General features: G+C 40.4%; 1 protein-coding gene and 1 pseudogene across 2 annotated transcripts in view; one reads left to right on the plus strand and one right to left on the minus strand.

Annotated features, from left to right (window-relative positions):
- Window positions 1–3,709: 3,709 nt before the first annotated feature.
- LOC113188848 (ADP-ribose pyrophosphatase, mitochondrial pseudogene) lies at window positions 3,710–4,738 on the minus strand (annotated as a pseudogene).
- A 10,360-nt stretch (window positions 4,739–15,098) lies between these two features.
- Pcgf5 (polycomb group ring finger 5) overlaps window positions 15,099–27,086 on the plus strand; it is a 108,265-nt gene continuing 96,277 nt past the window's right edge. For both annotated transcript variants that reach the window (XM_026397335.2, XM_026397334.2), the window contains exon 1: window positions 15,099–15,259. The gene's annotated coding sequence lies outside the window, so the exon portion shown is untranslated. The remainder of the gene's footprint in view (window positions 15,260–27,086) is intronic.

The raw sequence follows: 27,086 nt of genomic DNA on the forward strand, positions 1-27,086 counted from the left end.
AGAAAGGTTGAGGAACTTTCACAGATTGGAGGAAACCCAGGAAACACAATTAAATGAAATGTGGAATCTTTGGGTTTTAGAATCATAAAAACACATTGGTGAAAAGATTGGCCTATTTTGAACAAGATCTTTAAACTAGTTAATAGTGAAAAGCATTGAGCCAATGTTAACTTTCTGGTTTCAGTAATTGTCTTATCTATAAATCAGCTTATTAACATTTGGGGAAACTGGGTGAAGGGTTAAATGGGAATTCTGTGTACTGTTTTTGTAACTCTAAAATTACTTGAAAATAAAAAAGTTCAGAAAACAAGTTAGACTAAGTATATAATCACATAAGTGTGTGTGTGAGTGTGTGTGTGTGAGTGTGTGTGTGTGTGTGTGTGTGTGTGTGTGTGAGAAAGAGAGAGAGAGAGAGAGAGAGAGAGAGAGAGAGAGAGAGAGAGAGAGAGAGAGAGACTGATACTGGGAATTTAACCCAAGGCATTCTAACATTGAGTAACCCCCCTAGCCTTCCTCCATTTTATTTTGAGACAGGGTCTTGATAAGTTGTTCAGGCTAGCCTCTAACTTGCAATCCTCCTGCCCAGTTCATGTTCATATTTTTTTTTAAAGACAGGATACAGAAAATTGTTAAGAGCAGCTATTTTCCAAAAGAAATTTGTTGACGTGCTAGACACTATTTGGGTATGGGGGCTACAGCAGTCGACAATAAAGTACACTCCTTGCTCTTATGGATTCTATTTCTCATATAGACAGAAAACATACAGGATAATTTCAGGTGGTGCTAAATACTATGTAGGAAAAAAAAAACAGGATAAGGGAGTAGGAACAAATGGGGCGAGCAGCTTTAGATTAGATGGTCAGGAAAACCATCTTTGAGGGAGTGTTATTGGAATGAAACATGAGTCAACTTTGTCAAGATATGAGACTTTTAGGCAAGGAAAAGCAAAGCCAAGACCCTGGAGCAAAAGCAAAGATGAAGTGTGGAATGTTACCAGGTCAGCCAGGAGCAATAGGCATTGTCCAAAACAGGAAGGATGGCAAAAGGAATTTGTATTTTATTTTCTGTACCAAAGGAAGCAATTGGATGGTCTTAAGAGGGGTAACATGTGTTGCAACTGGTTTTCTTTAAAATGTCATTTCATTTTTTGTGAAAAATGACTGGCAGGACGACAACAAGAGTGACAGAAGGGAGGCCGGTAAGTAGGTTTTTGTAGTAATCTTAAGGAGGAATGGTGGCTTGATTAGGGTAGTCAGTGAAGTTTGAAAACAGTGAACGGTTCTGGATAATAGAGACAGAGCTGACTAAATTTTGCAGATGGGTTGACTGTGGCAGTGAGGAAAAGCAAGGAATCCAGATTATTCCTTGTTTTCTTGTCCAACTTGCATGGATTTGGGTGCGATTTATCAGGGAAGCATTACAAAGGAAAAGGATTTTTTTTGGTGGGTGGGGGGGACAAGAATTCTGAACATTTTAAATTTGAGGCATTTTTTAGACTTTCATTTTCTTCTTTTTGCAATGGTTATGTAATAAATATGTAAATGCAGAGTGGGGTTTTTTGTGCTTACATTTTTAAAAACATAATGAAGTTTTGGAACATTCAAAAAATGTTAAGCCAACTGAGTGCTTCAATTATTCCAATAAAGACAGGGAGCCTATCTCACCTGGGAAAGTTATTGAGATGAGACTAATAAATAGGACAAATGCCTCTGTCTTGAAAACAAGCAGTTGTAGAATTCACAAGTAAAAGCAATGTGTTAAATTTGTTCCTGAGCATGAACAATGATGGGCATCCATGAGTGAACCTTTTCACAATGGTCATAGCCCATAAGAACACGTTTTTAAGGAGGAAAACAAGTGTAATCATGCAGCTGTCCTTTAAGTTTAGAAAGGGGACTTTGACCAAATGTTGCATGTGGAAGGGATATAGCAGTAATTTCTTCCTCACAGGAACAATGCAGAGGGAATAGGAGGGCAATTATTGGAGAGACTTTAGAGTATACTGGTCAAGGGTGTGGTTCTGGAGCCAAACCAATGTGCTCTAATATTACTTTCACCACTTACCTAGTTGTGTTACTTCATTCAAGTTTCACAACTTCAGCTATGTTACATAGCTATGTTACATAAAAAAGGACGTACCCTACAACCCTCCTTTTCAGATTCCTCTTCTCAGTTATCAGCCCTTTTGGAAGATTGCCTTAGCTAGGGAAATCATCCATCCTAAGACAGCATCTTATTCCAGGGGAAGTCACCTGAGTGATCAACAAGGTGCATGAAGGAGGGCTTGCCTGTGTCCCTCCAATGCAGGGCAGCTAGCAGGGTCTCTCCAGCTGCACAGCTCCACAGGGACCTGGCTGAGGCCTTCACTGGGACTGCATTCCACTTAAGGCTCTCTGCCCAATCATGCTTTCTTCTCCTTCCTTCCCTATGTTTGATCCCAAGACCAGACTAATAAACACCCTGCATGCTAAAACTCCCTCTTGGGCTCTGTTTCCCAGGGAACCCAACCTGAAACAAGTATAGCCTCTTCATAGGGTGATCTTAGAAGTAAACAAGCTACCATCAAGAAAGGACTTAAAAGGGTGTTTTCACATAGTAAGGGAAATGTGTTGGCTGCAAGTATTGATCTTCCTGTGGCTTACCAACTCCTGTAATAGTCTATTTTTTTTTCTGCAGTCATAAAGGGTCATTGTAGTGTTGGGTTAATTTTGTTATGTTGTAAAATAAAATTAACTGATTTGTTTTATGTGATAAGACAGAAAGTTATTTTTTGGCCTGTTTGTTGCTATTGGAATCCCCTCAATTTTGGTGTCGGGGGCCATCTCCATGATTGAACCCCAATAATAAGCATGTTCTCTATTTGGATATTGGGGTTTGATGATGTTGTTGTTGTTGAATTGAGAAAAGGCAGTAGGAGTTAGCTGTATTTCCATTAGCTTAGATTACATACACCTCCTAATAGAGCCTTGTTCATGGCAGGAATCTGCATTTGCTGGGTCCTCTTCTGAAATTTGAGGAAACCAATGTCCTTAGCTCAGTTTATTCCATTCAGACAGAAAAAAATTATGAAAAACAGAGGGTTGACTTTTAAGCTCATTTTGTTGTTTCTGTCTCCCTCTCCCCACACCTTTTTTTGGCCTGGTTCAAATACTTGATCCTTATGGACTAAAACAGAGTCTGAACTTTCCCATAAAATCAAAGCCTCTAAAAATGAGAATAATCACAAAGCTTCCATACTCACAAGCAATGAATACAAGATCACAGGAGACTAATTTGGAAAACAAATGTTCCCACAAAACTCAGATTATTCATTAGATGAGGCCACATTCCAACACATCAGGAGAAAGAAAAAAAAATGACGGATGCAAACTGGCTTAATTGGTAAAGAAAATATGTTTATTTTACCTACAATTCTTTAAAGAACATTAATGTTCATTTTACCTACAATTATTCAAAGAACATTAATTGTATAATTTTGTTTAAACCATATTTACAACACGTGACTCTATTTCTCCTGTTCTAACTGGAAAACCAAAAGGTTATGATCCCACTCTTCCATATTTGTTTCATATCATTCCCTGATAATGAAGCTTTCACACTATGCAAAGTTGGTAAATGATTACCAAACAGGTGATCCGCCCTGGCCTGTTTAGTGGAAATTCTGTGCTATTTGTTTCTTATCCACCTTTGTCCATCCATGACAGTCAGGTCACAGCGCCTCACTCCAGTGGGCACCTCTCTTCTCAGCCACAAGTTGAATAAACTGGGAGTGGCTGGCATAAAGCTTGAGCTTATCATTAATGTCTACCCATTTCACTTCCTTGGCATCATCACCAGCTCTTAGGGGAACATTGTCCATTATTTCACCTGTTTCATCATGGTAGTTCACAGCCTCTGTCTCTATCCACGCATTGTCTATGTTCCGAGGATCATCCACATAGCCTTTATAGACCACAAAATGCTCCTGGCTGAATAGTCTATGCAAGACTTTCTCCAGCTCCTGCCTTTCTACTCGAGATTTCTGTAAGGAGTTCATGGCTTCCTCGCCAAATTCTCTCTTCAGCGTCGTGCTAATCTTCTCTCCTGCATCCACCATCCCCCCTGGGATTGCCCATTCGCCACAATCCTTCCTTTTGATGGCTACAAATTGCAGCATGTTTTTCCCAGAAATAGGATGATTAACTGTGTTGCCCTTGGAGTCCCTTTTCCACCTGGTTAAGATGGGATCAGCGGCATGATTGGGGCCCCAACGACCCAAAAGCCCTCTGCCAGCCAGCCCGGTCCGACCGGCAGGATTTCTGGGTCTACCATGTTCAACTTCATATAAGCCGTTCTGGCTCCTTCTCTCTACATGCCCATCCTTTTCATTGAATTTGGGAGAGAAGTTCCTTTCACCCACCGGGGGGTCTGCCCATGCAGGCAGAGCCAAAACAGGGCCAGCAGTGTATTCCACAGGGCTGTACTCTGGCCACTTAACCAACCAGCTGACTTTCTCATCGGGGACCTTGCTTCGCTCCACATTGGAGCCAGGGTATGGAGATGTCCTGGACTTTTTGTGCAGGTTCTCCTCAGTCAAGTTCCAACCCAACATGATGAAGTTTAGAGGAAACTCACAAGAGGAAAATGGGCTCCCGCTGGCCAGGATGCTGGGGCAGCTGCTGGGTCTGACTGCCCCAGAGGCCAAGGTCACAGAGAGAGATACAGTCGCTAAAGTCTTTGCTAGGTGGCGTCCAACCATCCGCGACCCAGCAACCCACATGAATTTTGGCCACTCTCCACTTTTCCAGGACGCAGCCTCTCCCTGCAGATCTAAAAGGCTCCTGGGGGAGGTGGTCACGTTTATCCCATAAAAGTCCTCTGATGGACCGGGTTTCCTAAAAACCACCTGGTGCTTCCAACCGCCAAGGCTTGGGACAGCGCGTGGGACTAACACGTAACTGCGGAACGGTTGGGGGTGTCCCCAGCTCTGTGCCCCCACCCAGTGGCTATCATGGCGGTTTTTAGTCTAAATTGAGAAATCTGGACATCTGAAAGGGTTCCCAAGTGGGAAATTCCTGGGTTGAGAGCCTCACCCTAACAATACGAATAAGAATAAAATTAGCAAACAAACAAACAAAAAAATTTAAGTAACAAAAGTGCTTTCTTGCTTTCCAAGGCATTAGTCATTTGCTGGTAAATTTAGTTAATAGGTTTAAGACTGTTGTGTGTTTGGGCAAGGGCAGAATGGATATAGGGGTAGGGTGGACAAATCATCTATTTGGGATACTCAAAAGCCCAGTGAAAACGATCTTCAAGGAGAGGAAGAACTCAATAGGTACGCTGAGCATGCATGGTCTTGATGAAAAATTTGTGTATATTATGGAAATAGTTTCAAAACTTTCACTACCTAAATGGTTTGGTCAAGTTGCTTAATCACTGTTTTAAGTGAGTATTGGCTACAGCATGGCAGGTCCTGTGCTAGCACCCAAGGCTGGACTGAGACACATTTGTTCTTTAAGGATTCTGGGTCAGGAGGTAGCACTACATTTATTTAAAAATAAAATCAACCCTGGAAAGGCAATGTCTGATAATAGCTAAGAGTAAAGCACAAATTCTAAACCCATTCCCAATCCTCTTCATAAAATGAGACCTACTTGGACAACGTTACTTAAACCTCTCTTCAGTCTTCTTGTGTGCACAATGGGAATATTAATAATACCTACTTCATAATATTGTGATGAAATATAGTATGTTATATGTAAAGCTGTTGGTGTGATGTATGGTCCACAGGATACACTCAATAAATGCTAGTTTTCATTGCTAATAGTTAATTAACTTTTTTTTTTAACTCTGCACTTTGAAAACTATGTGATTAGAACAGAACAGCCAAAATGATTATGGGAATTGAGCAGCTCACGTATGAGGTCAGACTTAAACAATCTATGATTTCTGTCTGCAGAAATTCAGGATGAGAAATAACAGCACCTAAGTCCTGAAATAATAAATAAAAGGAAGAGACACATTATATAGAAGGAAACAAACCCTAGGGAAAGGCAGATTATCGTTTAAAAGTATTTTAGAACAAATGGGATATCTACTATGTGTTTAACTGAAACTCATAGAGTATTTAACATTCCCCAAAGTTTGTTCCATGTTATACTAGAGTTTCAGTCAACAAGTGATTTTAGGATCAAATATATTTCAAAAGTTCTATATATTTTATCACCCTCCACCCTCCCCCAAAGTGTTAGTCAGCTTTTTGTTGCTGTGACCCACTATTACCTCATAAGAACAACCTAAAGAAGGAAAAATTTATTTGGGGCTAAAATTTTCAAATGTTCAGTCTGTGGCCAACCAACTCTATTACTCTGGGCCCAAAGTGAGGCAGAACATCATGGTGGAGGCGTGTGGCCGCCAGGAAACAGAGACAGGCAATATGGACAAAATGTTCTCAGTGACCTATTTCCTCTCCTCATGCTCCACCTTCCCTACAGTTCTCACCCAGTTAATCCTTTCAATCAAATTATTATTCCATCAAATGGGCCAATCCACTGGTTAGGTTACTGTTCTCATAATCTGATCATTTCACCTCTGAACATTCCTGAATTGTCTACCATGAACATTTGGAGGGGACAACTCACATCTGAACCATAACATCGCCCTTAGAAATTCAGGGTTTACATTAGTGTTTTAAATATCTGAGAATTCCTTAAGAACAAAACCAACTCTAAACTGTTTAATTTTGTCTCATCCAGTATTCTCCCAAACTATCTGACCAGAAAATGCTTCTTTTGTGTGGTAACTGGTAAAACTTTAGGAACATACTTTCTCAAATTTAGAAAGGCATCAAAGTATGTGCATATGCTTGGGGATAGATTTACAACCGTTTGAAATTACCACCATCTACTATAGAAGGCAGATATTGAATATGCAGCTAACACTCTCATTAAAAAAAAAAAAAAAAAACTAAACTAGGTAGATGAGACAGGCATCCAGAAGGCTTGAAATCCAGAAATAGCAGGCACTATGGAGAATAAAATGGTAGGAAAGGACTGAAAGCAGAGAAATATGGAACTGGTTCATCACTAACCATTGTTGTCATCAATATTGTTGAGAATTTACTGTGCACCAGCGCTGTACAAAATACCACAGGGGAAGAAAGGTGATCCACTAAGGATACTGTCCCAGCTCTGTACCTCTTGTCTTATTATGCCTGAGTTTTTTTCAGTCACGGAAATACTATTCTCTGTGCCTCCTGGAAATGTATTTAAAAACCCACTAATAGGGCTGGGGATGTGGCTCAAGCGGTAGCGCGCTCGCCTGGCATGCGTGTGGCCCGGGTTCGATCCTCAGCACCACATACCAACAAAGATGTTGTGTCCGCCGAGAACTAAAAAATAAATATTAAAAATTCTCAAAAAAAAAAACCCCACTAATATAAAGATGATCATCTGGGAATGATCCTTGTGATTTCCTCATTTGTCATTTCCAGATATCTAAATTCAACTCATAAGAAACAAATGAAGCAGAAGTCTTGGAGCTGGTTCTAGCTTCCTCCCTCCATGGTCTGTGTAGATTTGCTTTTGATACTTGGTTTCTCTGGGTCTTGGTTCCTCACTGTAAAAGGAATCTGTTGGCCTCTGTTATCTACAAAAGTCCTTCCAGCTTTAACATTTTACGATTCTAGCATCTATAAAAATCTCATTATTAGAAGGCCAAGGTCAACTTTTGCCATGAATCAAAAATACCAGATGTTCAAACATAAACAGATGCTCAGGGGGAAACACACACACACACTTGAGGGTAGCAAGAGAGCAGAGAAGGCGTGGTGGTGTATCACATAAGTTGCAGAAATATAATGGGCCAAAGAAGAATTCATGGAAAACCTGGAAATGAGTTCCAAACCAGCAATCGAGCATTATGGTTTTTTTGTTTGTTTGTTTGTTTTTGAGTATCATCAAAGGGCTTAAGACAGTTAAATCAGACCATTTGATGATCATGGTACAAAATATGTCCTAAAGGAAAGAAATACTATAGTAGAAACCAAAGAATTATTATTTGCAGGGAACCACTGGGGAGATTCCCTTTTCTAAATTGTCTTCTGAGGCAGAAATGTCTGAGATAGAAGAATAAACAGAGCTAAACAAAAATTTTTCTGTTCCTCTACATGAGAAAGCCCTAGAGGAACTGTAAAGGATAATCAGAAAAAAATTTGGCTGGTCACTATGAGCTATGCCTTGATAAGAGATTTCCTGTATGATTTCCATTTTATTGAGAATATTAAGGAAGGCAGAGTGGTATGAGGAGGACCAGGGTGATTTCAGGGCTCAGGCAGTACAGAACCCCTCCTGCCTCTCTTTGGGAAGCAGAAACAAGCAATATCTAGCACATTTGATTATAAAGAATTATCCATCTCTTCCTAAAGTAGTGCTAAGACTCAATTTCAGAAAGAAATCTGAAATGAAAGCAGAGGAAAGGGTTTTTTTTTCCCCTCAATTGAATGAAGTAACAATCATAATATATAACAACAATAAAATAACTGTCATTTATGAAGTTCTGGATATCAAACCGTGGTGAGCAGTTTTGTCCAGTTTTGAATCCTTATTCAGCCACTTACCTGGTTAACCTTGGGAAAGTTTCTTAATTCCTCTGGGCCTGAGTTTTCTCATCTAAGAATAATAATGGTATCTATGTTATAGAGTTAATAGAGGGGACTCATTTAAAGAGCTCAAAATAATGGTCATGGTAGGGCTTCAACAAATACTATCAGCTGTCTGTCACACTGTTATTATTAAGTGCTTTACATTTATTATACCATTTAATCCTCAAATTACTATGGGTTAGAACCATGTACTAATAATATCACAAGTTAACATACCTAGAACATTGTGGTTTGTGGAAGTTAGATGTACCCAAGATCTCATAGTTATTATATTTTTCAGAATTGGAATGACTTGGCAATAATAAACTCATATTTTATTGATGGTCTAAATATATGTTGAATTTGTTTGTATATGGCAAGATGGCATATATTTTGTTATAACTAAAAATTTGAGTTATATTAAGTTGGTTCTGGATGGCTCAGGAGGCTGAGACAATTTAGGAAAGGAAATCTCCCCAGTGGTTCCCTGCAAATAATTTTTTGGTTTCTACTATAGTATATCATTTCTTTCCCTTAGGGCATATCTTGCACCACGATCATCAGCTGGTCTGATTTAACTGTCTTAAGCTCTTTGATGATGCTAAAAATAAAACATAATGCTCTATTGCTGGTTTAGAACTCACTTTCCAGGCGTTCCGTGAATTCAGTGACATCAAGGTGCTAAGCAACTCAGTGAGACCCTGTCTCTAAATAAAATGCAAAATAGGGGTGGGGATGTGCTCAGTGGTCGAGTGCCCCTACAATCAATATCCAGTAAAAAAAAAGAAAAGATGGTTGGGTCTTCCTCTTACTCTAAGAAGAAGAGGTTGGAGACGGTGGAACCCTTAGCAACCTATTCTAGCAACAGAGTTGTCAAGTGAAAATGCCCTCAATTATGGCCAGTTCAGACTAAAAAGACAAGAGAGACAAAGCAAAGTAGAAGTGGAGGCCTAAAGATATGGAGGAGTCAAGGATCACTCATTTTAGTCCAAAAGGGTCCAATGGACTGATGGCAGAAATAGGGAAGTCTGGCAATGATAGGTTCACCACTATGCATGTTTTAAAGACACATAGATGGAGCATGGGATGGGTGCTTTGGGAACTCAAGGATCTGCCACTAACATTTCTGTGCCTCAGTTTCTTCTTTTGCAAAATGAAGAGCTGATCTAAAATTAACCCTTCAGATTCCTTTCAACTTCCTAGAAAAAGCATATGAAGGAAGTAGTGAATGTACAAGGTAAATTTCAGGGATTGAAGAGGCATTGAGTGGGCTGAGAATGTAGTTCAGTGATAGCCCTGAGCTCAATTCCCCAGTATTGGGGGGGGGGACATGGAATAATCAAAGTATTGGATTAAAATCCTAGCTTTGATGTAAAAGAGAAAAATGAGGAAATTATTGACTTTTTAAAAACTAAAGAAAATAATACATTTTAAGAAATTACTTAGGATATTAATTCAGCCATATGTAGAACCAATGCTGTCTATAAATTAAGAAATCTAAAGTAAAATGTGTAACACTGAAAGTCAAATAGCCTTTATTTGTAGAAGATAAGCTTCAGTTTGTGTAGTGTGACACGAAGGTGTTGGAAAAGTCCAGCTGCTCAAAAAAATGTCTTCCTGGCCTTCTTAAAATACTGCTTAGATTTACACCATTAAAATAAACCTCTTCAAATGCACTTTATGTTGTAAAATGCACATTTATTTCACATTCAGCTGTTGTCATGCTTTCCAGTGAATTAGTGTAGCAGGATGACAACTTGCTACAGAGACCAAGATCTGGAAGGGCAGGAGAAAGGGATTCCTTTGGTATGTGTGGTATTACTCAAATCAGTTCAACATGTGTGGCCACCTGTCTCATTCCAGATATGCAGCGCGGTTCTAAAGGCAAAAGGTCAAGTGTGGTTCATTGCCTCAAGATGCTTACAGTCCAGAGAAAGTGGGCTGCATAAAGATCATGCGACAGAGAGAGTTTTGAAAAGTGGGCCCAGCAACTAACAAAGGAAAGGCAAAGGGAAAAAGAAGATTGTTCTCATCCATTGCAATTTTGTTAAGTAATTAGAAACCCTAAATTTAAGGAAAACCTTTTTCTCGGTCCCTATAAGAACCTACTAGAATTTAGGCAGGTAGGTTTGATACTCTGTGGGCAGATCATCCAAATCCCTTTAATATAATGAGTTTTGGGTCCTTTGAAATTTAAATTGTAAGATTTTGTATCAGATCTTATAAACTATATGGTTGACTATGAAATGCAAGTCCATGGCTAATTTTCATGCTCCTCAGTCCTCTGGAACTTTACTGTATGGCAGGATTGCTAAGACTGATGGGGGAACCAGGGCTGGCAAGAGTAAGAAGAAAGAAATATAAAGGAATTGGAACTACAAAGATAAAGGAGAACCTCTTTCAACAGTAAACCACAGGGGCACCATATTTTCACAAATGGCATTAAACAAGCACCATAAGATATAACATCATGCAATGCAGAAAATATTGGGCTTAAAAATTGGGGGAACCACAGGAAATCATAATAACATTTGCTTGTCCTTATTGAGTACTGACTATATACCAAGCATTGTGCTTCATGTTAATAGATAATAGAATGAATGTCCATGAATCCCCAAATTTTATCAGTTGAGATCTTGATGATTTTAGGAAGTGGGGCCTTTCAGAGGGGATTATGTCATGAGGGTTGGATCCTCATGAATGGGATTAGTGCCCTTATAAAGGGATCCCAGAGAGCTCTCACTGTCTTTCCATTGTGAGGATTCAAGAAGTTGGCAGTAAGCACTCTGGAAAAGAAAGAGTGCTCTTACCAGAACTTTGACCATGCTGGCACTCTGACAACAGACTTCCAGCTTCCAGAACTGTAGAAGTAAATGTATGTTGCTTAAGCCACTCAGTCTATGATAGTCTGTTATAGTAATTCAAATTGGTTAAAGCAATATTTTCACATGTAACAGAATTCCTACGACAATCCACTGAGGCTGAGATTACACCATTTCATCTACTATATAGATGAGAAGACTTAATCAGAGATAAGTTCAAGATCCTATAACTTACCATTTTTCAAGTAGAAATTTGAAAAGGGGTAGTCAAACTCTAATATCAAATTTTAATCACCTGGATTTCCAAGTCACTTGTTACCCAAGTCTTTTAGGGCTCAGATTCTTCAATTAAAACAGACACTGAAGCACAGTAGTACATCTTGTCATTCCAGGGATGGTGAGGCAGGAGGATTGTAAGTTCAAGACCAGCCTCAGCAACTGGACAAGACCCTATCTCAAAATAAAAAGGGCTTGGGGTGTAGTTTTTTGGTAAAGCATCCCTCAGTTCAATCCCCAGTACTGAAAGAAAAGGAAGAAAATAAATAAATAGATAAACACTTCAAGCTATCAGTGTAGCTCAGTGGTAGAGTGCAAATTTCACATAGGAAAGGTCCTATATTGGACCCCCAAAATAAATAAGAAAAGAAATAAAGAGTACTACCACATATATTATAAAAATAAATGGACATGTTAGGCTAGACAATGTTGAGATTTCTTTATGACTTAAACATGGTTCTAATTATATGAATTATATCTGTATTTACTGTATTTATAGTTTATATTTCTGAGTAGGCTATCTCAAAGAACTGAGATCTAAAGACAAATTTCCAAAAGATGATCTAATTATCCTAGCCTTCCTTTGGATTTCAGTCAAGTTGGACCATATTCTTTTCGGTCCCACCAAGAATGCCCTTCCTTAATAGATATCTTTTCAAATTCTATCCTTTCCTCAAAAGTTAGCTGAAATGCTACCTCTTCCCAGTAGCCAATCATCGATCTTTGGATATTTTGAGTGGGACTGGGTTAGACTGTCATGGGTTGAGATTTGGGGGGAAGTATCTGTGCTAGTGAAGGGAAAAGATATAGGCTAAGAAGAAAGGGTATATAAGGAAACACAAATATGAACCATAACAGAACTGTCAGCAATGTTGTGGGTGACCTGTACAAAGCCTTCTCTGTGACAGGCAATAGAAAAGCCACAAATTGTCTTCAGCCAATGCCCAGCTAATAGGTAGGAGATGAAGATTAAATGTGAGATAATGTATGTAAAATATATAACTTAGTATCTAGAAGAGCAATGAGATGGTAGTTCCCAATTGCATTACCTATTAAGAAACCCAGGCACCTCTTTCATGCTGAAGAAGGCTGAATCCTGCCCAGGGAGGGATATGACAAGCAGAGGTGAGAAGAGACTCAGTGGGGGAAAGAGATGTCAGGAGAGGAAATAGATGGGAACACAAAGAAGAAAATGAGAGCCATAGATAGAGAAGAGAGAGCAAAAAGAAAGTCAGGAAGTCATGGTAGAGAAGGATGGGAGGAGAATGGAAGCCAAAAGTCAAAGAGAAAGGAACGAAAGGAACGTGGGAAGAAAACCTTTGGTTGTACTGCAGATTCTGACCTGGAGGAGAAATCCAGAGACAACGAGGTGCTGCACCCAAGCTCAGGGCAACAGTCACTTGTTATTGTGCTCTCAGATCCATTCTTTTTTTCCTTCTCTGCTTTATACTGTGGGAATACCAACACCACACTCTGTCATGAAGTCCGCTGGCTTGTCCTGCTTTCTACCACTGGGCGGCTCTGAAGGGTGGGAGAAAAGGGGTAGCCAAGGAATTTCTCCCCAGCACCCTGCTCCAGAAGGGGTCTCCAGCAGTTGCTGCACTTCCTTCATGGCTTCGGTTCACAATGCCTTTCATGGTTCTGGCAACCTTCTCTTTCAGTCCCTCAAGCCCTAGGGGAAGAGATGCTTCCAGCAGTTGCTAATCTCAACACTGCCTCATCCTCTTCTGGTTGCACTCCAGTTCTTTCAATACTTTTGTAACTAATTGGCCACATTGAAATATCACTATTGAATTGTCTGGGAAAGAAAACTTTGCTTTCATTTAGATTCACCTCAAGTTCAAAGACACTTTCCCAATGGGACCATAAAGCAGCACATATACAGAGAGAAAGGAATCCAGCCATCCCAAGAGTCCAATAGGGTTTGGGTCCATCCAGAGGACAGATTAGAAGCAGTGTTTGATCAGACAGGGACAAATCTACACCAGCTATCGGTACTGGGGGCTCCCAGCCCAAGTAAATATCTGTAAAATGACTGCATTAATGTCTGTTCCTGACTATTCCTCCATGGTGTACTTTATTCACTTTGATCACTGTAAGCTTTGGCTTAAGAAACGGCTCTGTAAAATTCAGTTTTATTCCTCCAAGGATTAAGTGCCCACTATAAGTATAGGGGTACATAGTGGTGGGAAGTAAATACAGAGACACAGGGAAAATGGAGGGTGTATTCAGTTTTTGGAAGCATTTGTTTTTGGCAAGATGAAGTTTGTGATACAGACTTCGATTTTTCCAGTCCCAGCAGCGCTGCAGACACTGAAAGACTACAGGGTATTATTCTCACAGCTTTCATTTCTCCCATCACCAACACCCTGTTGAAACCAGGCTCCTCTTAAGGAATCCACAGACTAGTGGGGCTACAGCCTAGGCACAATACTGACTCCCAAGTCAGAATGATGCCAACCACAATCAGAAGAATCTAGGAGGATTTTTGACAGGTGGAGGAAAACGGAGTTTTCAGGCAGAGAACAGAGCAGCCTCCAAATAAGAGTGTAAAGAGACAGGCATCTGAGGTTCTGTCTGTAGATAGGGGCTTTAGGGTGATGGTTGGGTAGTGTAGAGGAGATCTAAACATGGAGACCCACTTGTGGGGGACTCAGAGTTTAATGCATTGAAGCTTGAGGCCATGACGGGGTGTCATCAGAGGATCTTGAGCATCGGAGTGGCAAGGTCACTTCTGGGAGGGCAACGTTGAATGCAGTGCAAAGGACAGATTAGAAGTAGAGAAGCCTGAGGCAGGGGAAGGTACTTCTAGTACCCGGAGGGCAGGTTAAACAGGAAGCCTGGACGTGATCCTCGCCAAAGGAGCGTATTCACATTAGGGAAGCTTTTCTATCTATTCAAGGGCAAGCTTCCTCCGTCTGTATGTGTGGGATGAGGTTGTGTGGTGTGTGTGTGGTGGGGGGACTTCTGCTGCTGGATGATAAGAAGTCTCTAGCCAAGGAAGTTTCGAGTTTCTCCTTGCCAAGGTCGGTCCACTACAGGTGGGCGATTGCAAGCCCAGGGTGAACGCTTGGCTCCAAGCCCGTCCTGGACAGCCGCCGCGCTCGTCCCCTCCAGGCCCGGGCACTGTCGTGGGCCGTGCAGGGCAGGCGCTCCGGGAGCTGTGCGGCGGCGGCTTGAGGAGGCCTGGCGGGCGGCGGCGAGAGGCTGTGCCCCAGTTTGTGTCCAATCAGGGAGTGCGGGCTGTGCCCCGAGCCGGGCAGCAATGCGTAAACAAACCCACGGCAACTCCTCCGCCCCCTTGGCGCGCTCGCCCCGCGCCCGCCGCCGCGGCTGCCGCTACCGCCGCCACAGCGAGCTCCGCTCTCCTCGCGCCCGCCCGCCAGGCTGCCCAGCCCCCCGCCCCGCGCCGCTCGCACCCCCGCTGCCCCGCCCCGCCCCCGTCGGCGCGGGCTCCCTCACCTACCGCCCCACGCGCGCGCGCGCTCACGCACCAGGCGCCCCGCGCGGCCCGCCCGGATCGTGGCCTCTCGAGAGCAAGGTAAGGGCGATGCGCAGAGACCAAGGCGACTTCCCCGCCCGGCACAGCCCGGGGAAGTTTCTGGCGTGGCTGTTTTCCGCTGGGCTAAGGGAAGGCCCCCGGCGCCAAGCGAGCCTGGCGGGCGGGAGGGGGCCGCTCGGCGCCGAGGGTCACAAGTTGCCTAACCTGACATTGGTGCGGGCTGCGCGGCGGGGCGGGCGGCGCACGGAGAGGGGCTGCGCGGCGGGCCCGGCGCTGTGCCGGCTAGGGGAGGGCCCGGAGGAACTTTCTCCTCCCCAGAGGGGCGCCTGCCAGCCCCGGCAGCGGCCCCGTCACAGAAGCAGCGGCTCCCGGGCTGGAGGGAGACCATGAAATGTGTTTGAAGAAGCTGACGCAGTTTGTGACGCTCGCAGCTTCCTGATGGGGACCGGCAACAGTAGCGCCTTCGCCTTAGAGGGACTAGCGGAGTCGGCGCTCGGCCCTTCCCCCGCCCCGGAGCCGGGCGTCCAGGCGCCTAGTTCGGGGGCCGCTGGCTCAGGGTGCGAGCATCTCCTCCGGGCCGGGAGACGGGCCCCGGTAGCGCGCGTCGCTTCCGTTTTGATTAGCTTGGGTTATTATATAAGATGTCACGGAGAGGAAAGGGGCGAGCGGGAGGCGCGTCGGCGAGGACGCTCTGGCCTTCCGCGAGTGGCAGGGAGCGGCAAGAGGCTGGGCCGGGCGGGGACCCACCTGTGCGCCCTCCGCGCCCCCTGCGGGCGCCGCCCGCGCGCGTGTCAGGGTGGGGTAGGGGAACAACCGTGCCCGCCACTCCCCTCCCAGCCCCAGGAACACTTGGGCCGCGGCCGAAATGTGCTTTTTCCTCTCCGCCCCCTCTCCCGGGTCTACACGTTTCTGGCTCCAGGCGTTTGTACTTTGAAACATTTGTTTAATATTAAGGAAGCTGCGTGTGCGGCCGTCATAGTACGCCCGGAACGTGTGGCAGTGAGCTCCAGGGCGGTGAATGAATCATCGCCCCGCGGACCCGGCTTGGATGATTCATGCGGGGTACACACACGCGCGCGTACTCGCCGTGTGCCTCAGACCCGGGGAGAGCGGCCCTTCTGCAGTGATGACGCCTGGAGGGGCGGAGGGGAGATAGTGCAAAAGGGCGACGGGTTTCCCTCCCTTCCACGTTAACTTTGAGGGTGTCAGGTTCCCCATCTTCCCCAAGACTTGTTTCGCGTTTTTGGATGGGTGACAAAATTCTACCTGGCTGCTTTAATGAACCGGTGGAGGAAAGCGGATTCGCTGCAGAGCTTGGTACTATCTCATTCAGAATTTGGATGGTGTCGAGTGAGGGAGGTATTGGACTCTGAAGGAATCTTTCTAATAATTTCATCTACTAAAGCAGCTATTCAGTAATTAGCAAATATAAAAAATAAGTGTATCTTTAAAAAATAAGTGGCTCCTTAAGTGGATGATCTGAAAGACTACATTTTGTGCTTTTTGTTTGTTTGTTTTAAAGGCCAAATTCTAAACAGCACCTAATTTACCATTCATAAACAGATTTTTTTTCTCCCACTGTGAACACCCTTAAACACTAACTTGACTCATTCCCATCCCACTCCACACTTGTAGGATGAATAAAGTTTTGTCATCATATTAGGCTCCTCTCAAATAGTGGCTATCCACCCAGGCCCTCTCCATTACTCTACTAACCTCTTGACCCTTTCCACCTCAACCACCCTACTACGCTGTCCTATTTGATTTTCTTCATAGCATTTAATTGTGTTTATTTTTTTATTTTTTATTGTTTAGGTCTTTTTTAGGTCCCATCTCTTCTTACAGAAATGTAAGCTCCACTGTGGTAGGGTATTTCATTTGTACACTGCGTATAACCCTAACATCTAGAACAGTGCCTGGTATATATTCGGCACTCGGAATTTATTGAAGAGTGAATAAATTAACTCTTTTCCTGGTTTCTTGGTAGGGCTATCTTTGACAGTTTGAATGGAATGCCTTTTATGGGAAGTCACCACAGTGATAAAGTTTTAATTTTCTCTTTTGACTTCTAATTTTGATTGATTTCTGTCTTCTGTGCTGTTAACTTACAGCACAAGATGGCTTTAAGCATCCTAACCTTGGTATGAAGGAAGAAGGTATTTCGATCCTTGTCAAGAAAAAGTGCATTACTGTGTAGGTTAGTGGATGATTAAAAATATTATCTGTGCTACTTGAAAAAGTAGTGCAAAACTCTGAAACAGAATCTGCAAAGTAAAATTCTCACATTCCGGTATGTCCCACTCATTTCAAATACTGATATTCCATATTCCTTCCTCCCCACTACTTGTAAACTATCCTCAAACTTAGCTGTAGTATGGTAAGGTCTATAGTAGACATAAAGTATTAATTTGACTAAATGAATACAAGATTTATTCTACAAAGGCCTTAATTCAAATTTATTGTTGTGGTCAATGTCAGTAACTCCATAGATGAGTGCATAATAGTTGTTTAAAATTACAGTGTAAAAAAACACAATTATAATGTAAACATCTTAAATGAATTGTAAAGAATTAAAGATTAGTCAGGAATGTGATGAAAGAAGGATTTTTGGCTACTCTTCTAGATGATTAACTTTGATAAACTTTGTTATAAATAATAAACTTTGGATGCATACTAATCAGTTTTAATCTTGTAGCGATACTTCTTATAACTTAGTACTCCAAAGTTAAAGAAGAGTGTGCACTTTTCATAACAGTAACTGTGATCACTTTTAGAAGCTTAATCTCAAGAGTGATCTCAAAGAAGATAAAATTTTAGAGCTAAAAGAGACCTTGAAATTATTTGGCACAGTTCTTTCCTTTTTAACAATCTGTTTACTGAGGAAATTAAGGCATAGTGAGATGATTTGCCCAAGATGCAGTCTGGGATTAGAACTGAGTCCTGATTCCTACTCCAGGCCTTACATTGTTGGAAGTCCCTGAATTAGCCAGAGCTCCCATGGAGCAGTGGAGGTCCTCCCGTCAGTAGATGCAGGCAGCAAAAGTATGTGTTTTCCAGCTTTGTACCTTCCAGTATCCCTGGACATCTAGGTACTTAATGAAACTTGTTGAATGTGGTTGGACAAATGAATTTTTAAGTTATTAAAGAAGGGAAAAGTAGGAAAACAAATTTATTTTCTAGATGGAAGACGTTTTCTGATAATAGAATGAGAATGTTGGGGGCTGAAGAATGTAGCTCAGTGGTAGAGCACTCACTTAGCAAGTAATCAAGGAAATCAAGGTCCTAGGTTTGATTTCCCCAGCACCCAAGAAAGGGGCTTGGGAGTCAACCTACAACAGTGTAGAGCTGGGAATATTGCTCAATGGTAGAGGTCTTGTCTGACAAGCATGAGGCCCTGGGTTCGACCCCCAGCACCACAAAAATAATTAACAAATAAATTAATTGTTTTTTTAAAAAACAGAGCAAGAGAGAGAATGAGAAAATGTTAGCAGTAAATAACCTTAAATTCAGTAAAACTACTGATTAATTTCTAAATTTTCATGCTCCCAAGATTTTTTTTAATGACTTAAAACTTATTAAGTATTCAGATCACTTAGTTGGCATATTCACTGGAGAAGCAGTAGGAGACAGGAGTCAGAACATCAAGTAGGGCTTGTATCTGCCACAGTATTCAATAGAAAAGCCAAGTCTTTCCAACCAACCAGTTGGGGCTGAAACTCAGCTCTGCTTCTAACAAGCAGTATTCTATACAGCAAGCTACTTAATGTCATGGGAAATTCTCTCATCTCTAAAGCGTGTATGTGGTGGTAGTAGGGTGCCCTTTACCTTGAAGGATTGTTGTGATAGTGGCATGATGTATAAAGAGCCTGCTTGCTATGTATGAGGCCCTTGATAAGTAATAAGTGCTATAGTTACAACTATTGATTTGTATGACTGTGGGGATCAGGATAATCTCTAATTCTTCAAATTCCTCAACTATAGAATTGGTGGTTGGGATGGGGGAAGAATCTCTAATGTCTTATCCTACACTTTATGATTTGGGGAACCAATTAAAATACACAATTCAGCGATTTTAGTTTAAGTAAAATGATTTCTATACTCTTGATTTAATGAGAGGAACTACAAAATAATGGTTAGTTTCTAGGCCTAAGAATTTACTTTAATTAACTTTGATGAAATGAAGTATAATTTATTATTTTATTAATAAGTTAATATTATTTTATTATTATAGGATACAAATGTAAGTTGAATGTTCTCTTATTCAGCTTACTATAGGTCAGGCAGTACAAGGAGGACATGGGTTAATTCTTCCTTTGAGAAGCTCAACAGTCATATAGAGGGTAAGACAGGTAATGAGAGCCTGTGTTACATGGAAGAACTATGACAGAGGCACAAAGAAAATGCTTTTCAGAGGAGGAAAAAAAATCTATTACTATGCGAAAATTTGGGGAAAGAATTAGGGAATTTTGAGCAAGGCCTTAAAGAATTGGTCGGACATCAACTGGCAGAAATTTGGAAACCAGCCTTCATTAATATTTGAAGCAAAGAATATAGGAGCTTATGCAGGAATGGAGAAGAAAGTGGTTATGATGGAGATTGAGGAGCATGGAAGCAGTTTAATGGGAGAGAAGGTGGCATGGGAAGATTAGGAACACATTATGAAGCATCTCAAATGCTAGACTAAGCCTGTTGATTAGAGAACCACCAAAGATATGCTAAGTGGGGAAATGGTGTGTTCAAAGCTGTGCTTTAAGACTGATCTGCATTGGGAACCATGGGTAGTCCCCATGGTTGGGGGATGATAACCATGGATGGTTAGGATGATAACCTAAATTAGGGTGAGGGCAATCGAGTTGGCTGAGATACATTTAGAAGTACATGCAAGAGAATTTATTGGCTCATTGCATGTGGGAGTTGAGGGAGAATCAAAAATAGAAGCTGAGTAACCTAGGATGGGATTGACAGGAATTCAAATAGATGGTCAGGAAAAACCACTAATAATATACCTGCAGGTAGTGCTCTATCAATAAATATCTGTCTAATTTATGGAGATGTTTATATATTAGGAATTGGATATGTTAACTTTTTTGTGCCTAAGAACTATCCAGATGAATGAGAACCATTAAAACAGAAAGATTGGAGGCATTCTTTTGGGGGAGGATAATAAACCTATGAGGATATCCAGAGTGTGTAGGTGAGAATAATAAGAGGCCTGGGCAGAGCCTTGGGAAAGAATATTTGAAGTCTTGGAGAAAGACAGAAGGTAGCAGCCAAGATACTGAAAAAAGAAGCATAAGAGAATGAGGAAAAGATAGGTGATATGGTTTATATATTAGGTTTGATCCTCAGCACCACATAATAATTTTAAAAAGTTATTATGTTTACCTACAACTAAAAATATTTTTTAGAAAAAGAAAGGCGAGGAAGGAGAATTTGGAGGAGCCTAATAAAATTGAGGGGCTGAAATTGAAGAATTGCAGGTGCTCATTAGATTAGTCAGTGAGACCATTATTAGTAGCCTTTGAAGAGCAGGGTTCATTAGGCAATGGGAAGAGAGGTCAGTTGGATACCTGAGGTATGCCTGAATGGAAAGGAAATGGAGAAAGCAAATATAAACTGTGGCTAAGCTATGAAAATTGAAGAACTTAATAATGAAGGTAATGAATGGATGTGAAATTTTCTTAAATAGAAGACTGCACAGAAAGCCCAGGACTGTTTGTGGGGGGAGTAGCTACCAATGGAGGGGAAGAAACTGAAGACCAAGGGAGCAAGTAAGAGGAGAATTAATGTGCCAGGCAGTCCTCAGGAAGGACAGGAGCAAAATAGGGTGACCTTGTATCTGGATTACCCAGGAAAAGTATCAGTTCATACTTGTTATCCAAGTTTAATTAATTATGGAATAATATTTGGACAGATAATACCCATTTTTAATCTAAAAGAAATTCTTCTGAAAACAAATTATTTGATCACCCTAATTATGATAAAAAAGTTTTTTGTGAAAAAAAAAACACATTGTGATAAGACAAGAAAAACAAATAAAAAGTAATGACATTAAGTAGCTTGCTGTATAGAATACTGCTTGTTAGAAGCAGAGCTGAGTTTCAGCCCCAACTGGTTGGCTGGAAAGACTTGGCTTTTCTATTGAATACTGTGGCAGATACAAGCCCTACTTGATGTTCTGACTCCTGTCTCCTACTGTTTCTCCTCAATCTCCATCATAACCACTTTCTTCTCCATTCCTGCATAAGCTCCTATATTCTTTGCTTCAAATCTTAATAAAGGCTGGTTTCCAAATTTCTGCCAGTTGATGTCCGACCAATTCTTTAAGGCCTTGCTCAAAATTCCCTAATTCTTTCCCCAAATTTTCGAATAGTAATAGATTGGGAAGGAAGATAAAAGTGTCATTATTTGAAGATAAAATGATTCTATATAAAACATCTGAAATAACCAGAAAAGCCTCCTAAAACTAATAAGCAGTTATAGTAGAGGTACAGGATACAAGGTTAATATACAAAAATTAATCACTTTCCTAAATACAAGAAATGAAATGACAAAATTTGAAATTAAGAATATAGTCCAATTTAAATTAGCATCCAAAAAGAAATGAAATACTTAGGTATGAATCTAACAACATGTATAATATCCATGTGAGGAAAACTATAAAACTGATTATGTAAATCAAAGAAAAAACTTAAATAGATGGAAAGAGATTCTGTGTTCACAAAGAGGAAGACTCAGTATTGTCAAGACTTCCCAATTTGATTTATAGATTCAGTGCAATCTCAGTCAAAATTCTAGCAAGTTATTTTGTGGATATTGACAAATTTCTCTAAGGTTTATAAAGAAAGGCAAAAGAAACTTCTAGATAGGGCAGAGGGGTTGGAGGGGAAGGGAGGGGGTGTGGGGTTAGAAATGATGGTGGAACATGATAATCATTATTATCCAAAGTATATGTATGAAGACATGAATTGGTGTGAATATACTTTGTATACAACCAGAGATATGAAAAATTGTTCTCCATATTGTAGTAAGAATTATAATGCATTCTACCGTCATTTATAAATTAAAAAAAGAAAGAAAGAAACTCAAGCAAGAAAGGCAAGGGACCCAGAACAGCCAACACAATAGTGAAGGAGAACAACAAAATTAGAAGAAAGATAAACAACCTAACTTTAAGACTTACCATAAATATATAGTAATCCAGGCAATGTGGTACTGACAAAAGATTAAACAAATAGTTCAGTGGAATGGAATAGAGATACCAGAAATGGACCCTACATAAAGATAACTGACTTTGTAAAAAGAGAAAAGGTAATAAAATGAAGAGAACATCTTTTCTCCAAATGGTATTGGAACAATTGGACATCCACATGAAAAAAATAAATCTAGATAGACCTATACTCATTACAAAAATGAACTCAAAATGAATCACACCCCTAAATATTAAGTTATAGAACTCCTAGAAGATAGCATAGGAGAAAATATATCTGACCTTTGATTTGGTGATAGCTTTTTAGATATGACATCAAAGGCAGGATTCAGGGAATAAAGATTTGATAAACTATGCTTTTATTAAAATTTTTCAAAAGTCTGCCTCACAAAGGACATTGTCAAGAGAATAAAAAATGAGCCCATAGACCGAGAAACAATATTTGGGGAAGACATGCCTAATAAAGGACTATAACTCAAATATACAAATAACACTTATAATTCAATAATAAAAAACACCCAAATTAAAAAATAATTGGGTCAAAGTCCTTAACAGACATCTTACCAAAAGAAAATATACAACTGGCAAATAAACATATGAAAAGATGTTCCACATCAAGCACAATCAGGAAAATGCAAATTAAAACAAGTGATATACCACTACATACCTCTTAGAATGGCCAAAATCTAGAACACTGACAACACCTAATGGTAACAAGGAAATGGAACCACAGAAACATTCATTGCTGGTGAGAATGCCAAATAGTACAGGCATTTTGGAAGACTGTTTGGTAGCTTCTTAGAAAACTACACTTACTTTTACCATGCAATCCAGCAGTTGCTTTCCTTGGTGTTTGCCAAAAGGAGTTGGAAACTTCTGTTCACCAAAAAATAAATAAATAAATAAATAAAATAAAAATTAAAAAAAAACCTGTATAGTGGTATTTATAGCAATTTTATTCATAATTGAAGTAACCAAGATATTCAACTTTGAAGCAACCAATATATCATTCAGAATAAACTGCTATATCCAAACAATGGGATGTTATTTGATGCTAATAAGAAAGGAAGAAATGAGCTAACAAGCCATGAAAAGATTTATGGAGGAAACTTACATGCAGATTAAGAAGTACAAGAAGGCAATCTCAAAAGGCTACATATTGTATGATCAATTTTAATTATATGACATTCTGGAAAAGTAAAAACTATGGAGACGATAAAAAGATCAATGGTTGCCAGGAGTTAGGGTAGAGGGGCAGGGATAAATAGGCCAAACACAGAGGATTTTTAGAGCACCAAAAGTACCCCATATGATACTATAATGATGAAACATGTTGCTGTACATCTGTCCAGACCCATAGAATGTACAAGCAAAAAAGTGCAGATGTGACATGGAGAAAGAGAAATTAGATGAAGGCAAAAGAGGTTCTGAGTTTTAAGGAGCAAAGATGGGAGAGGGCTGTATTTAAATGTGTTGTTCTCTTTTGTTGATTTGCTAGAAATAAGTTGAGAGTGAGACATGAAGATGAGATAGAGGATCCTGAGTCAGAAAGACTTGGAAAGCTGTGGATCTACATGTAATGTGAAGATCCAAAGGTGATGAGGCCTGGACAAGTTGCTAGAAGGCCTTGCTCCAATGATAGCATAAATGGTTATTGTATTCATGACTTTCTCCAGCAATGCTCAGAAAATTTGGAAGTGAAGATGGTGTGGATGTCACTGAAACTTCCAACTCCATATGGGTCCTCAGTTGAGTGGAAGGGGCTAGAGACTGAGTACAGGGATGAGGCCAGCCTGTGTGATGGCTGGTTCTGCAGGAGCAAAGGAGAGTGAGAAATGGGAGGAACATTATGAGGGTAATGGTAAAGGGCACGAGGAACTTTCAGGGGATTTTATAATTATGGAGGGATCAGTTCTGAGTGATGATGTTATTGCAAAGTGTGGCTGAACTTTTTTTTTAATATTTATTTATTAGTTATTGGCGGACACAACATCTTTGTTTGTATGTGGTGCTGAGGATCGAACCCGGGTCACATGCATGCCAGGCGAGCATGCTACGGCTTGAGCCACATCCCCAGCCCAGTGTGGCTGAACTTGAGGATTGTGAAGGGACTCAGGTCATTGGAGGCAGAAGGTCATTAATTGGTCTTGAGTCATGAGACCAAAGTATCAAAATGATTGTATAACAGTGCCAATATCTGTTTTAAAAAATTAGAAGAGATTATGCATGTTAAAGCCTTTCTGAGCATTTAGTTCATAGGGTTGGAAAGTGCCTTAAAGATGTTAAGAAGGTATTCCTTCCTTTAAAAGATAAGGAAGCTCTAAATTCTTTCAGACACTTTCTAGAAATGTGCTAAAGATCACAGACATGTGGCAGAGCTGGCACTGGAGAGAACTAGTTTCCCTGAATCTCAGTTAATATTGTCCTGTAGGACAGAATTAATTAAAGTATCCAATCAACAAAATCTTAGAAAGCTTCCCCAAGTACAACTTTTCCAGTACTTTAGAAAACACTAGTGTAAAAGTGCACAGAAATCAGCCAAGGAGAGCTATGGTGTACGAAGCCACGTGCTCTGACTTCTAACTAAAGGCAGGTGATGGCATCTTTGAAGAAGACCCATAAAAAACACCACCAGTTTTTTAAAAGTTAAGAGTCAATGGGAGGGCTGAGGCTGTAGCTCAGTGGTAAAGTGCTTGCCTCGTATGTGTGAGGCACTGGGCTCAATCCTCAGAACCACATAAAAATAAATAAAGATACTATGTGTTCATCTACAACTAAATAAATATTTAAAAAATAGGAATTCCCTCTTGAAGTTGTGACTGCATTTAAAAAAAAGAATCAATGGGTAAACAAAATATGAACTTCATTACTAATAAAGGCTAGATTGGAAAATATACCTTGATGTGAATCCCAAAATGATCTCATGCACCTCCATTCCCCTATTCTAAATTTCACATGGAAAGTTTGAGGCTACAGAACAGAAATACTCACCCAGGTTTCTGCCTTTTACTGTCCATGTAGAGAGCAAGAGGAAGAAGCCAAATACTTCATGCTGAATATCTTTGATAGAAAAAGGCCATCCATTTTAGAACTGAGACCTGTGAAACAGTCACACACTTGCTCCACCTCTATGGGGAAGAATATGGTGTAGGATGAGATGCCAGGAGTGGATACCTAATATCCTCCTGAGTGGCAAAGAGGTGTTGTTTTCCCTTTAACATAAACTTATTGAATACTTATAACTTTGTTGTTTGCATTTGAATTGAACTACTCTCTAAGGCATCAGGTGCATTGTTATGAACTGTGAGTGGATGAGATGACCAAGAACAGTTTGACCACAGACCCTTGGTTTATCAGTTTTGCAACCACACTTCCTGGCTCCCTCCTTCCTCACTGGGCATCTCAGGAAATTCATAGATGTCATGACAGAGACTACCAGCTTTGAGATCCTGTCTTAGAAATAAGAACTTTGGAAAAGTAGGGTTTTTTTTTTCCTTTTTCCTTTCTTTTCCCCTTGTAAAATATTTAAGCCTTTTTAGACTTATGTTACTATTTTATGTCCTGATTCTGTCACTATTTTTAATCCTTGCTTTTTTGTGTGTGATGATGGGGATCAGACCCGGGACCTCACACATGCAAGGCGAATTCTACCACTGAGCTATATCCCCAGTCTACTATTTGTAATCTTATTAACCAATTATTAAGTGCCCCAGTTTCCTCATCTGTAACATGGGAGAATATAATCTTTGTACTGTCTCCTGAGGATTTGATGTGAAAGTTTTTTGCAAATAGTGATATGCAAATGTAAAGTATCAATATTACCATGGGGGATGCAATGTCAACTGTGAAGTTTAAGAAATTTTATTTTAAATGTTTTGAGTAAAACAAACTATTTAAATGTGGTGGAATATGGGTTTAGCCTTTTAAAATAAATCATAGCAGTTTTTCTCCTTTATCCATGTCAGACTGTATATTAATTCTAGCCAAGTGAGATGAAGGCAGTAAGCTCTCTGACAAGTGAAATTTCTGCCTTATCTATTTCTCTTTTAACATTTTTTAGAAAAGTTCTTTTTATTGCAAAACATAATATATACAGAAAACTTTTGAAATGTAAATGTACACTTTAATGAATTGTGAAAAGTAAGCAGCCATACAACTACCACCCAAATCAAGAACTAGACAGATTTAATAAAATCAAATTCCCCTTGGGATTTTTTTTCTCCTGTTAGATGCTTGGTGGTTTCCCCCAGACCAACTGGGAAGTCATGATTAGTAGCAGGAGGCAATTATCAAGTTTTGGTGGGTCCAAGCTATATGCTCATTTCAAATGGAATTAGACGAAAGGTGTAATATTAGTGTTTTGTTCTAATGATTCTCTTGGAATTTCTTATTTTTATAGCTGCAAATTTAGTGTTTAGGGAAAGCACTGTGTCTTCAGACTTAAAAGATTAAAATCTTTAGGCTAATCATCTTTATGTTCATGCCCTTTTACATGAGAGTGAAAAGATTGTGATCCTTTGGATATGAGAAAGGTCTTCATGCTTGATTATTTTTTTAAAGTTTTCTTTTTCCTTCCTTTGCCTGTTTTTAGAAGCAATACAGACAAGATTCAAGTACTGATGATGGCTTTATATAGTACACAGAGGTCTGCTTGGA

This window comes from Urocitellus parryii, chromosome 5 (genome assembly GCF_045843805.1).
Source record: "Urocitellus parryii isolate mUroPar1 chromosome 5, mUroPar1.hap1, whole genome shotgun sequence".
Classification (NCBI taxonomy): Eukaryota; Metazoa; Chordata; class Mammalia; order Rodentia; family Sciuridae; genus Urocitellus; species Urocitellus parryii.